Genomic DNA, 11928 nt, shown 5'->3' with positions numbered 1-11928 from the left:
TTTTAGCCCTATAGTCTTATAAAAAATTAATATTTTAATAAATAATGTCATGTTATATTTTATACAATTTGTAATTGAAAGGGTCAAAAGATCATACATCAAATATAGCCATTTAATAAAAAAAATTATCTTCTTCATAGGCCAAACATAATTTATTATTTTATGGTTACTTAAATTAAACTATCATATTAAATTTAAAAATTACAACTTAAACTTAAAACTACAACTTCAATTTAAAGACTACAACAAATTAAATTTAAAAACTACAACTTAAATATTAAGGAATACAACAATTTCAATTTAAAGACTATAATTATCATCTTCATCCGTCATTGTAGAAGTATAGTCGGATGTAAATTACTCTCATCGGGCCATAATTTCCCTGTTTTTCCTATCAAAATATGTTTTATTCATTGGAGTGTAATCCGAATTGTTCCTTTACATGTTCTTATCATCCATGTCTTATTGTATTTGTTTTGCCCGTTCTTCGAGCCTACAATTCCTTTCTTCAGCGACAAGGGCATTTTGCTCCACCATTAATCGCAATGAGGCCACCATATCCTATTGAAGGGCTAAATCATCCATTGCCTTGCCATTTTCCTTCAATTTTCGGGCCTTGTTTCGTCTCATATCCCTAGGTATGGAAGATTCACCTAGAGAAGGATTTTCTACCCTTGTTTCTTGAATGATAGGAGATCCTTGTTCATCCCCAACTGCATTTGAGGAAACATTTCCGAACACCAACGTAGGACCAAATATTTTTTGAGGTGGATCTTGAAATAACACCCACCCTTTACAAATTTCCCAACAACCGTGATGACTAAAAGGTTTCGAGTTGTCCTCCATATACAATGCTTCCACTTGGCGTACCTAAAACATATAATTACAAAAATTAAAGAAAATTAATTTATGAAATTAAATGTAATATAATTAAATATTTAAAATAAGTTATGAAAACACTTACTTTGTCGTAATAATTGGCTCCATTTTCATGTTTGCTTCAGGCTTTTACCACTGCTTGATGCCATTTATTCAAACTTAGATAAAGATGTTTTTTCCATCTTGAAGAATAACTCTCGTAGTTTCGAGGATTCGGTGGAGTGGTGCCTTCGTAGAACTCATACTACTTTTTGGACATACGAGTCCAAACACCTTCACTTGTTTGAAAACTCCTCTTGACACTATCTTCCGAGACCCATCTATAAGCCTTGCAAAGAACTTCATCTTCTTTTTGGGTCCAAGCCCTTCCTTTCATTGCAGATGTGGCTATTTGAAAATTATTGAAAAAAATTTGAAGGAAAGACTATTGGAATAGATAAGAGAACAAAATGTGAAGAATTAAAATAAAATGAGGTAAAATGGTATGGAATGGTGAAAATTATGTGGAAAATGGTGTAGGAATGACTTAGGTATTTATAGGAAAAAAAATTAGAATTTTTTTTTTTTAAATTCGTCCGAAAAAAACAAAATTCAAATGCAACGGTCCTAGTGTCAGCAAGCCGTTGCTACCTAGCGTCATGTTGACGCTAGGTTACCATTGGAATTCAAATGTTAGGGTGGGACAAAGGTTGGCTGGCTGGATGAGGCCAGCTCACTGACATGATTTCACATTTTTGGCTCGATGGGGCCTTGATAGGATTAAATGCACACCACAAAGTAGCACACAAATGTCCTATTAATTTTCCTTATTAACAATAATATTTGTCAATTGTAGCATATGAAAATAAGGGTCTTTCCCGCAGAAGATTGTTTTATCTAACTACTTAAAATGTCACAAAAACTGGGCTGCTGTCCCTACTGACCAGGCACCGAAAAATAATTATTAGACTGACTTACACTTATCTAAAGTCTACGAAATTTAATATGCAGATACTAGACACACAGAGCTACACTCACACAAATTTTTGAGATTTTTGGAGTTGATTTGCTATTTAAATTAAATCGAACAAAAACATAACAGAGACAGATTTTTGAGTAGTTCGCAAATTAAGAAAAACGAGTTAGGGGAATTGCTATCCACCACCAAATAATCATGCAAACATGTTATGTTTCATTCAAATTCCTTTCATTTTTGGATGAAGATGCTCAAGTTGGCTCAATATTAGAACTCAACCTATTACTCTTTCTTATGTAGTATGTTAAGAGAATGATGTTTTCAACTTAACTTAGTCCCTAACATGCAATCTCGAATGGTGTGTTCATAGATTTAACAAGTAGAAATCATTAAGAACGAAAAGAGTTTGAGTCATCACAAGGCATCGTAAGTACTAGCGTTGTCTTACTTATCCTGGAAATTGATTCACATGTTAATTGCAATTAACAAGTACTACTCTAGAACATATGTAGGTCCTCATTCGACAAGGGCAGACACACACATATTCATAGCATTAGAATCCTAGATATGCTTACTAAGTATGCATCCATAGAAAACACATAAAGAATTCATCGATGAGACAAGTAGTGAACCAATTTTCATCCATTCGTAAAAGTAATTCAAACGAAATGTCATAACAAGCTTGCAATCATGTTCGGGGCTTCAAAAAAGCCCCTAACTACTAAAAATTAGTTACACATAATTCTCAAATTAAACCAAAAGAAAGACATGAGTTTGAGAAGATAAAACCGAGAGAAGAGAATGCCAAGATTTCCTCCTTCCTTTCCTTCATTCCCCAACGCAGCAGCCTTGCCTTTTTTTCTTGCTTTCCTTCTTTTTTTTTCTATCTATTTTTTCACACCTTTTCTCCTCTTTTTTTCCTGCAACCTGTAGGTCTTTTCTCCTTTTCTGCTGCCACAGTTTTTTTCTCCATAACTCACCCCACTAACAGCCATTTAGTGATGACAATAAGTGGGAGGAAATGCTAAAACAATTGTAACTCTTTGGGTAGCCTTTATGCCCATTACTCTCACTTAATTTTTCATTTCCTCTGATATTTGAATAGGTGTTAGCTGGCTTGTTCTTGGCTGCATCAGTTTTGGCTGTTAGTTTTATGGGATTTATTGCTTTCAATGCTTTCTTATCAGTTACAAACTGCTCAGCCTCCTGGGAACCTTTCAGTGTTAGAACAGCCATAACTTTTTCTAGAAAAATGATATTAACAATCTGCAAAATGCTCCAGAAAATAGACATCCGTAGCTTTCCAAGCATATAAGGCTCATTCTCTAATTCATTCTGAGCTGTCCGCAAATTGCTTCCAAAGGCAGCTGACCTGCACAGGCAGTTTTGACGAATTTATTACTTAAAATTCCACTTGTGTTATTTTTCTTTTCTTTACTTGACAAATCCTACAAAACACAAAAAACAAAGTAAATAACTCAAAAATATAAGGAACTAACTAAGAAAAGACAAGTGAATTTGATATAAAAAATATATATAAATATGAGCTTATCAAATACCCCCACACTTAGCTTTTGCTAGTCCTCGAGCAAAACAAAGAAAACATGAAAAAGTAGCAACATGAAAAACATTAGCTCCCCACTATGTCACCCTCATAGAATTTCATTCAAGAAAACAAATCATCAAGAACCTTAGCTAGCACCAAGCAAGCTAATCCAAGCTCATCTTCCTTATTCAAATGTTAACAGCGACCTTTTAATCATCCTTGAAGTGTAGTGTGTGTAATAGCCATGCTAATGCAATTTCAAGTTTTGTTTTAAAACACCACATGCAAACTAGTGACCTTCTCACAGGACATCCACTCAATCACACATATGTTTAGTTTAACGTGTTTCGCTCAAAGAATCAAATGTGAAAGATCTACCATAAGCTTGCATAAAGATCTCATCTCCACAATCATAATTGCAAAACTAAAATCAAGAGGACTTTTATTGGTTGTAATGAGGCTTAGGGAGAGGGTTATAGAAATGAAAGGATAGGTAAACACAAGTTCCAAGCTACATTGCAAGCAATTCTCTTGTTGAGATTTATAAGAACTCAAGCTCTCCAACCACTCTACTACTACCTCCAATCACACCCCTAAACTTTTTATTTGCTTTGTATACAATTTTTTTTTTTTCTTCTTCTTCCTTTTTTTTTTTTTTTTTTTAAACCAATTTTCGCACATAACTAAATACAAACATGAAATACCCCCACACTTATTCTTTTGCCAAACTCCTTCAAAGTACTTCACAAACATTTCTCATAAGACAATCTCACATTGCTCACTAGCTAGCTTGGAAAGGGTAAGGAAAAATGTTTAAGGTATAAGGGCTGACATATCTGGTGATAAGAAATAAAAGGCTTAACATATACGGCTCAAATTGGCAATCTAATGATATCATTTTTCTTTAGGAAACATGCTTATTTGGGCCATGGTGATAAACCTAATGCCTTTATCCTTTTCAAGTTCATGCAATCAATGACAAACATTTCGAATAATCGTTACGCAAGTTCTAGATATGTAAGTCATATAAGTTCATCACACATGAAAGAATATGAGTGTATGAAAAATGCACACACTTTCAATAGGCTCAAAAACTCACATAGGTTGTATATGGTCACTATGTTCACATATGAAGCTTTAAATCATGCTTTAGTTTCACATCAACAAGGCTATGTGCTTTTGGTTTTTCAAAGATGATTAAACATGTACAAAGCTAACAAGAGAATAAGGAATTTCACACAATACATGCTTACTAAGTTCTTGATCACCGTGGTTCAAATTCAATTCAGTTATATCATTGGGTCGGGAAACTAACAAAAATCTAATTCAAAACAATAAAGAAAATAAGACTATTTTTGGATTTTTCATTTTTAGAATTTTCTCTTTTTTATTTTATTTTTATTTTTAGGGTAAACAAAACTAATTAAGAAAACAAAAAGCAACAACAAGGAAACAAATTAAACCAATTCTTAGTCAAAGGGATGAAAATTTTCAATTTGGTCATTTTTTCAATCCTTACCCCCAAACTTAAACTGGACATTGTCCCCAATGTCAGAAAACACAATAATGCATAAAATAAAAAATAAAAATGAAATAAAATAGTAAGAAACAAAATAAAGCATTTGGACTGAAAACTTCCCCAATTTGCAATAAAATCAAGTGATGACCCCCAAAACTTCAATTCTGCAATCAACTCCAAGGGTAGACATAACCTAAGATTCCTACAAAGAAAAGAAATAATTCAGCTTAGCACGTAAGAAAACTCAGAAAAAAAAAACAAACAAAAAATTGAAAATGACATAAAAAGACAATGAATAGAAATATTGGGTTGCCTCCCAATAAGCGCTTGCTTTTACGTCCGCAGTCGGACGGTACCAAGAGTAATCATTCAAGGGAAGCTGGTTCTTGGAGGGGTACAACCTCCACATCATGCTCCGCAAAAGACTCATAATACGGTTTGAGTCTATGTCCATTCACTTTGAACACGTTTTTGGTCTTTGCACTTTGGATTTCCACTGCACCATGAGGAAAAATATTAGTTATAACAAACGGACCAACCCATCGAGAACGAAGCTTACCTGGAAATAACCGAAGGCGAGAATTAAATAGAAGAACTTTTTGTCCAATGGCAAAGCTCTTCCTTGATATCATCTTGTCATGAAATGCCTTTGATTTCTCCTTGTATATTCAACTAGACTCATATGCATCATTCCGGATTTCATCTAACTCATTCAATTGAAGCTTCCTCTGCTGTCCAGCAACACTCATGTCCATGTTGTAGGCTTTGATTGCTCAATAAGCTTTGTGTTCCAATTCTACTGGAAGACGACAATGTTTCCCATAAATTAACCGAAATGGGGACATTCCAATATGAGTCTTATAAGCAGTCCTATATGCCCACAATGCATCGTTCAAGCGCATGCTCCAATCCTTCCTACTAGGACTCACAGTTTTCTCCAAAATTTGCTTTACCTCACGGTTTGATACTTCTGCTTGAGCACTAGTTTGCGGATGATAAGGTGTAGACACCTTATGTGTGACATTGTACTTCCTAAGCAACGCTTCAAATGTTTTATTGCAAAAGTGACTCCTTCCATCGCTAATGATTGCTTTAGGTGTCCCAAATCTTGCAAAGATGTTAGTCTTAATAAAATCTGAAACAATTTTTGAATCATTAGTTTTGGTGGCTTTCGCTTCCACCCATTTAGAAACATAATCCACAGCCAATAAAATGTAAAGAAAACCATTTGAAGATGGAAAAGGTCCCATGAAATCAATGCCCCACACATCAAAGATCTCAACAATCAAAATAGAGGTTTGTGGCATTTGATTTCTTGGGCCCAAGTTACCTGTTCGTTGACAACGATCACATGTTGCACAAAACTCGTACGCATCCTTAAACAAACTAGGCCAATAAAAACCACTCTCTAACACCTTAAGGGCTGTCCTCTTTGCTCCAAAATGGCCGCCACATGCATAAGAATGACATAAAGTTAGAATAGATTTAAACTCAGATTCAGGGACACACCTTCTAATCAATTGATCAGGGCAATATTTCCACAAATAAGGATCATCCCACTCGTAGTATTTGGCGATTTTGACAAGCTTATCTTTCTGAGCACGTGTAAAATCATCCGGAATCTTTTTGGTGACCTTGTAATTGATAATATCTGCATACCAAGGGTCAGTAACCTTTAATGAAAACAATTGCTCATCCGAAAAACTCTCACGTAAAGGGATGAAATCTTCCTCTATGTTTGAGTGCACAAGTTTGCTAAGATGATCTGCTACAACATTCTCACTCTCTTTCTTATCCTTGATCTCCAAGTCAAACTCTTGAAGCAGAAGTATCCATCGAATGAGTCGCGGTTTTGCATCTTTTTTTGTGAGTAAATACTTCAAAGCTGCATGGTCAGAAAACACAATAACTTTAGTTCCAATCAGATAAGATCTAAATTTTTCTAAAGCAAATACAACAGCTAGAAGCTCCTTCTCTGTTGTTGAATAATTCAACTGTGCATCATTGAGTGTTTGTGATGCATAATAGATGACATGTGGCACTTTGTTGACACGTTGTCCTAGAACTGCACCGACAGCATAATCTGAAGCATCGCACATTAACTCAAAAGGTAAACTCCAATCTGGTGGCATGATCACAGGAGCCGTGGATAACAACTCCTTAAGTTTGTTGAATGCTACCACACACTCTTCATTCATATCAAATGTTACATCCTTTTGAAGCAAACGGCACAAGGGTCTAGAAATCATTGAGAAGTCCTTCATAAACCTACGATAGAAACCTGCATGTCCAAGAAAAGAACGAACCTCCCTGACAGTAGTAGGGAGAGGTAAAGAACTAACAAGTTCTACTTTAGATTTATCAACTTCAATTCCATTTTCAGATATGATATGCCCTAAAACTAATCCATGTGAAACCATGAAATGACATTTTTCCCAATTTAAGACCAGATTAGTTTCTTGACAACGTTTTAAAACTAGGGACAAATTATGTAGACATGTATCAAAAGAATCACCATAAACTGAAAAATCATCCATGAACACTTCAATTATTTTCTCAATCATATCAGAAAAGATACTTACCGTACACCTTTGAAATGTGGCGGGGGCGTTGCAAAGTCCAAACGGCATCCTCCGGTATGCAAATGTGCCAAATGGACATGTGAAAGTCGTCTTTTCTTGATCATCCGGAGCAACTGCAATTTGATTATATCTAGAATAGCCATCAAGAAAGCAATAATGAGAATGACCAGCTAACCTTTCTAACATTTGATCAATGAATGGAACTGGAAAGTGATCCTTGCGTGTGGTGCTGTTTATCTTCCGATAGTCTGTACAGACTCTCAAACTATTTTGCACACGTGTAGGCACTAGCTCACTAGCTTCATTCTTAACAACTGTGACTCCAGATCGCTTCGGAACTACTTGAACAGGGCTCACCCACTTGTTGTCCGAGATAGGATATATGATGCCAACATCAAGAAGCTTGATAACCTCTTTCTTGACGACCTCCATCATGAGTGGGTTCAAACGGCATTGAGCTTCCCTTGTAGGTTTTGCACCTTCCTCCAGCAGAATCCTATGCATACATGTAGCTGGATTTATACCTTTGATATCTGCAATGCTCCAAGCTATGGCAGTTTTGTGATCCTTCAGTACCCGGATCAGTTTCTCCCCTCTTCTGTTGTGAGTTGTGATGATATGATGACCGGTAATGTTTCATCCTCTCCCAAAAATGCATGCTTCAAATGTTCAGGAATCGGTTTAAGCTCCAATTTGGGTGCCTGAATCACAGAAGGAAGAATTTTTTCGTTAGAAGTAGGAAGAGAAATAAAATAGGAAGAAAACTTACCACGAATTGGTGAAAGAGACTCAAAGGCTGCCACTGTCTGGATTAATTCTTCTTCAATGTGCTCGGAATAATTAAGTTTTCCATGTGTAATGCTATGCATTAACGCCTTTACTAAATTGTCTTGTCCTACACCTTCATTAAAACAATCCTGCACAAAATAGTCAAACGCATCAATAGACAAACAAGATTCAAAATCACTAGGGTACCTCATAGCATTGAAGATTTTGAACTTGACGCTTTCTCCATCAATTTCCATGGTTAAAGTACCATCGTAGACATCAATCTCCGTACGCGCCGTTCTAAGGAATGGTCTTCCCAATATAAGAGGAAGTGCAGTAGGCATAGAGTCATGTTCCATCTCAAGAACAAAAAAATCAGCAGGAAAAATAAGTTCATTCACTTGCACAAGTACATCCTCCAATAGGCCTTTGGGATATCTATTTGAACGATCTGCCAACTGGATTACTACCTTTGTTTCCTTCAAGTCTCTAAGGTTTAGTGATTCATACACTGAATATGGCATCAGATTGATGGATGCCCCCAGATCACACAATGCTCTCCCAAACTCTTTCCCTCCAATTACACATAGAATGGTAAAACTACCGGCATCATTCAACTTCGGTGGTAGCTTTCTCTGCAAAACAACTGATACTTCCTCGCTTAATGCCACAGTTTCTTGATCATTGAATCTTCTCTTGTTCGTACAAAGCTCTTTAACGAACTTTGCATACTTGGGCACTTGTTTTATGGCATCTAAAAGAGGTAAGTTCACTTGGACTTTTCGGAAAGTATCCAAGATTTCCTTATCAGTTTGCTCTTTCTTAGACTTCATAAACCTACGAGGAAAAGGAATAGGGACACATGAGTTAAATGAATTTTGAACTTCTTTACTTACCTTATCAGAATCTTTTTTGTTTAATTCTGTATCTTTATGAGACTTTTCAGTTTCTGTTGAAGCCTCATTTTGCTCAAGATTTTTGGTTTGTTGCTCCCCTTGCTCATTTGTATCTTTTCTAGTCCTCTTTTGCATCCTTGGCTGCTCAAAAACTTCTCTTCCACTCCTTAAAGTCACAACATTCATCTGCTCCGCATTTGGATTCACCACGGTTTGGCTAGGCAACCTTCCTGGTTGGTGTTGTTGCCCCATCAAACTCGCTAACTGACTCATTTGGCGCTCAAGGTTTTCAATTGCTTTGTCTGTTTTCTGTTGATGAGATTGAGTAGAGTTAGCTAAATAAGCAATTAAATCCTCAAGAGACTTACTTGGAGCTTGTTGTTGTTGAGGCTGAAACGGTGCCTGCGGTCTTGCTTGAAAGAAGCCAGGTGGACGGTTATAGTTGTTGGGAACAAATTGTTGTCCGTTGTCTTGATTGTTCCACTTTAAGTGTGGATGATCGCGCCACCCTGCGTTATAGTTGTTGGAGTATGGATCATACTTTTGTCTTTGTTGCCCCTGAAATCCTCCTAACGCATTAGCTTGCTCAAGACCACCTTGATCCATTAACGAAGGGCACATATCCGTGGCATGTCCCATCATTGAACAAACACCGCACACCTATTTTGGAGCCACCATAACCTGTTGCACAAGATTAGTCAAGTTAGCTAATTGTAATTCAATACTAGAGTTAGCATTTACCTCGTTAACTTTCTTAAGAGGTAGCTCATCTCTCCCTCCAAATTGTCGTGTGTTGCCAGCAATGTTCTTTAATAATGCCTTAGCATTTGTTGGTGTCTTGTCCATGAATGCTCCTCCACTTGCTGCATCAAGCATTACACGATCAGTACCACACAATCCTTCATAAAAATATTGTATTAAAAGATGCTCTGAAATTTGATGATTAGGACAAGATGCAACCAAATGTGTGAATCGCTCATAGTAATCTCCAAAGGGCTCTCCATGTTGTTGTCGGATTGCACATATGTCTTTCCTTATGCTTGCAGCTTTTGTGGCCGGAAAATATTGCTCCAAGAATGCTTGCTTCACCTGGTTCCATGTGTTCATTGATCCCGGAGGTAAATTATAAAGCCACTCCTTTGCCTTAGCTTCTAATGTAAATGGGAATGCCCTCAACTTGACTTGCTCCTCATCCACATTGGCTGGTCTCATTCCCGAGCATACCACATGAAACTCCATGAGATGCTTGTTGGCATCCTCTGTTGAGAAGCTATGGAACTTAGGCAAGTAGTGAATCATGCTAAACTTAAGCTCAAATCCTCCTCCTGCATTTGGATATGTGATGCACAATGGTTGTTGATCTGTATTAGGCGTTGCCAACTCCCTTAAAGTCCGGTTATCAGCCATGGCTTCTTGTGGTTCTTCCTCCTCTTCCGAACTCAAATGTGGTGGAGAAGATGGTGGTAAAGACACCGATGCACGCTTCTGCTTGATTGTTCCTCGAAGCTTTCGAAATGTTCGTTCAACCTCAGGATCGTAGGAATCTAGATCAATGCTTTTGGACCTTCGAGTATGCATATACTACGAAGAGTACCTGAAATAAAAACAAGAACAAAAACACAAACACTAATTAGACAAGAAAAGAAAACAATAAAAAATAAGTAATTAGAAATAACAATCCCCGGCAACGGCGCCAAATATTTGGTAGGATTAAATGCACACCACAAAGTAGCACACAAATGTCCTATTAATTTTCCTTATTAACAATAATATTTGTCAATTGTAGCATATGAAAATAAGGGTCTTTCCTGCAGAAGATTGTTTTATCTAACTACTTAAAATGTCACAAAAACTGGGCTGCTGTCCCTACTGACCAGCCACCGAAAAATAATTATTAGACTGACTTACACTTATCTAAAGTCTACGAAATTTTATATGCAGATACTAGACACACAGAGCTACACTCACACAAATTTTTGGGATTTTTGGAGTTGATTTGCTATTTAAATTAAATCGAACAAAAACAGAACAGAGACAGATTTTTGAGTAGTTCGCAAATTAAGAAAAACGAGTTAGGGGAATTGCTATCCACCACCAAATAATCATGCAAACATGTTATGTTTCATTCAAATTCCTTTCATTTTTGGATGAAGATGCTCAAGTTGGCTCAATGTTAGAACTCAACCTATTACTCTTTCTTATGTAGTATGTTAAGAGAATGACGTTTTCAACTTAACTTAGTCCCTAACATGCAATCTCGAATGGTGTGTTCATAGATTTAACAAGTAGAAATCATTAAGAACGAAAAGAGTTTGAGTCATCACAAGGCATCGTAAGTACTAGCGTTGTCTTACTTATCCTAGAAATTGATTCACATGTTAATTGCAATTAACAAGTACTACTCTAGAACATATGTAGGTCCTCATTCGACAAGGGCAGACACACACATATTCATAGCATTAGAATCCTAGATATGCTTACTAAGTATGCATCCATAGAAAACACATAAAGAATTCATCAATGAGACAAGTAGTGAACCAATTTTCATCCATTCGTAAAAGTAATTCAAACGAAATGTCATAACAAGCTTGCAATCATATTCGGGGCTTCAAAAAAGCTCCTAACTACTAAAAATTAGTTACAAATAATTCTCAAATTAAACCAAAAGAAAGACATGAGTTTGAGAAGATAAAACCGAGAGAAGAGAATGCCAAGATTTCCTCCTTCCTTTCCTTCCTTCCCCAACGCAGCAGCCTTGCCTTTTTTCCTTGCTTTCCTTCTTT

This window comes from the organism of the source record quoted next, unplaced genomic scaffold (assembly GCF_019419815.1).
Source record: "Pyrus x bretschneideri cultivar Hongxiangsu unplaced genomic scaffold, Pyrus_bretschneideri_v1 Contig19, whole genome shotgun sequence".
NCBI lineage: Eukaryota > Viridiplantae > Streptophyta > Magnoliopsida > Rosales > Rosaceae > Pyrus > Pyrus x bretschneideri.
Note: the sequence above shows the minus strand (reverse complement) of the source record.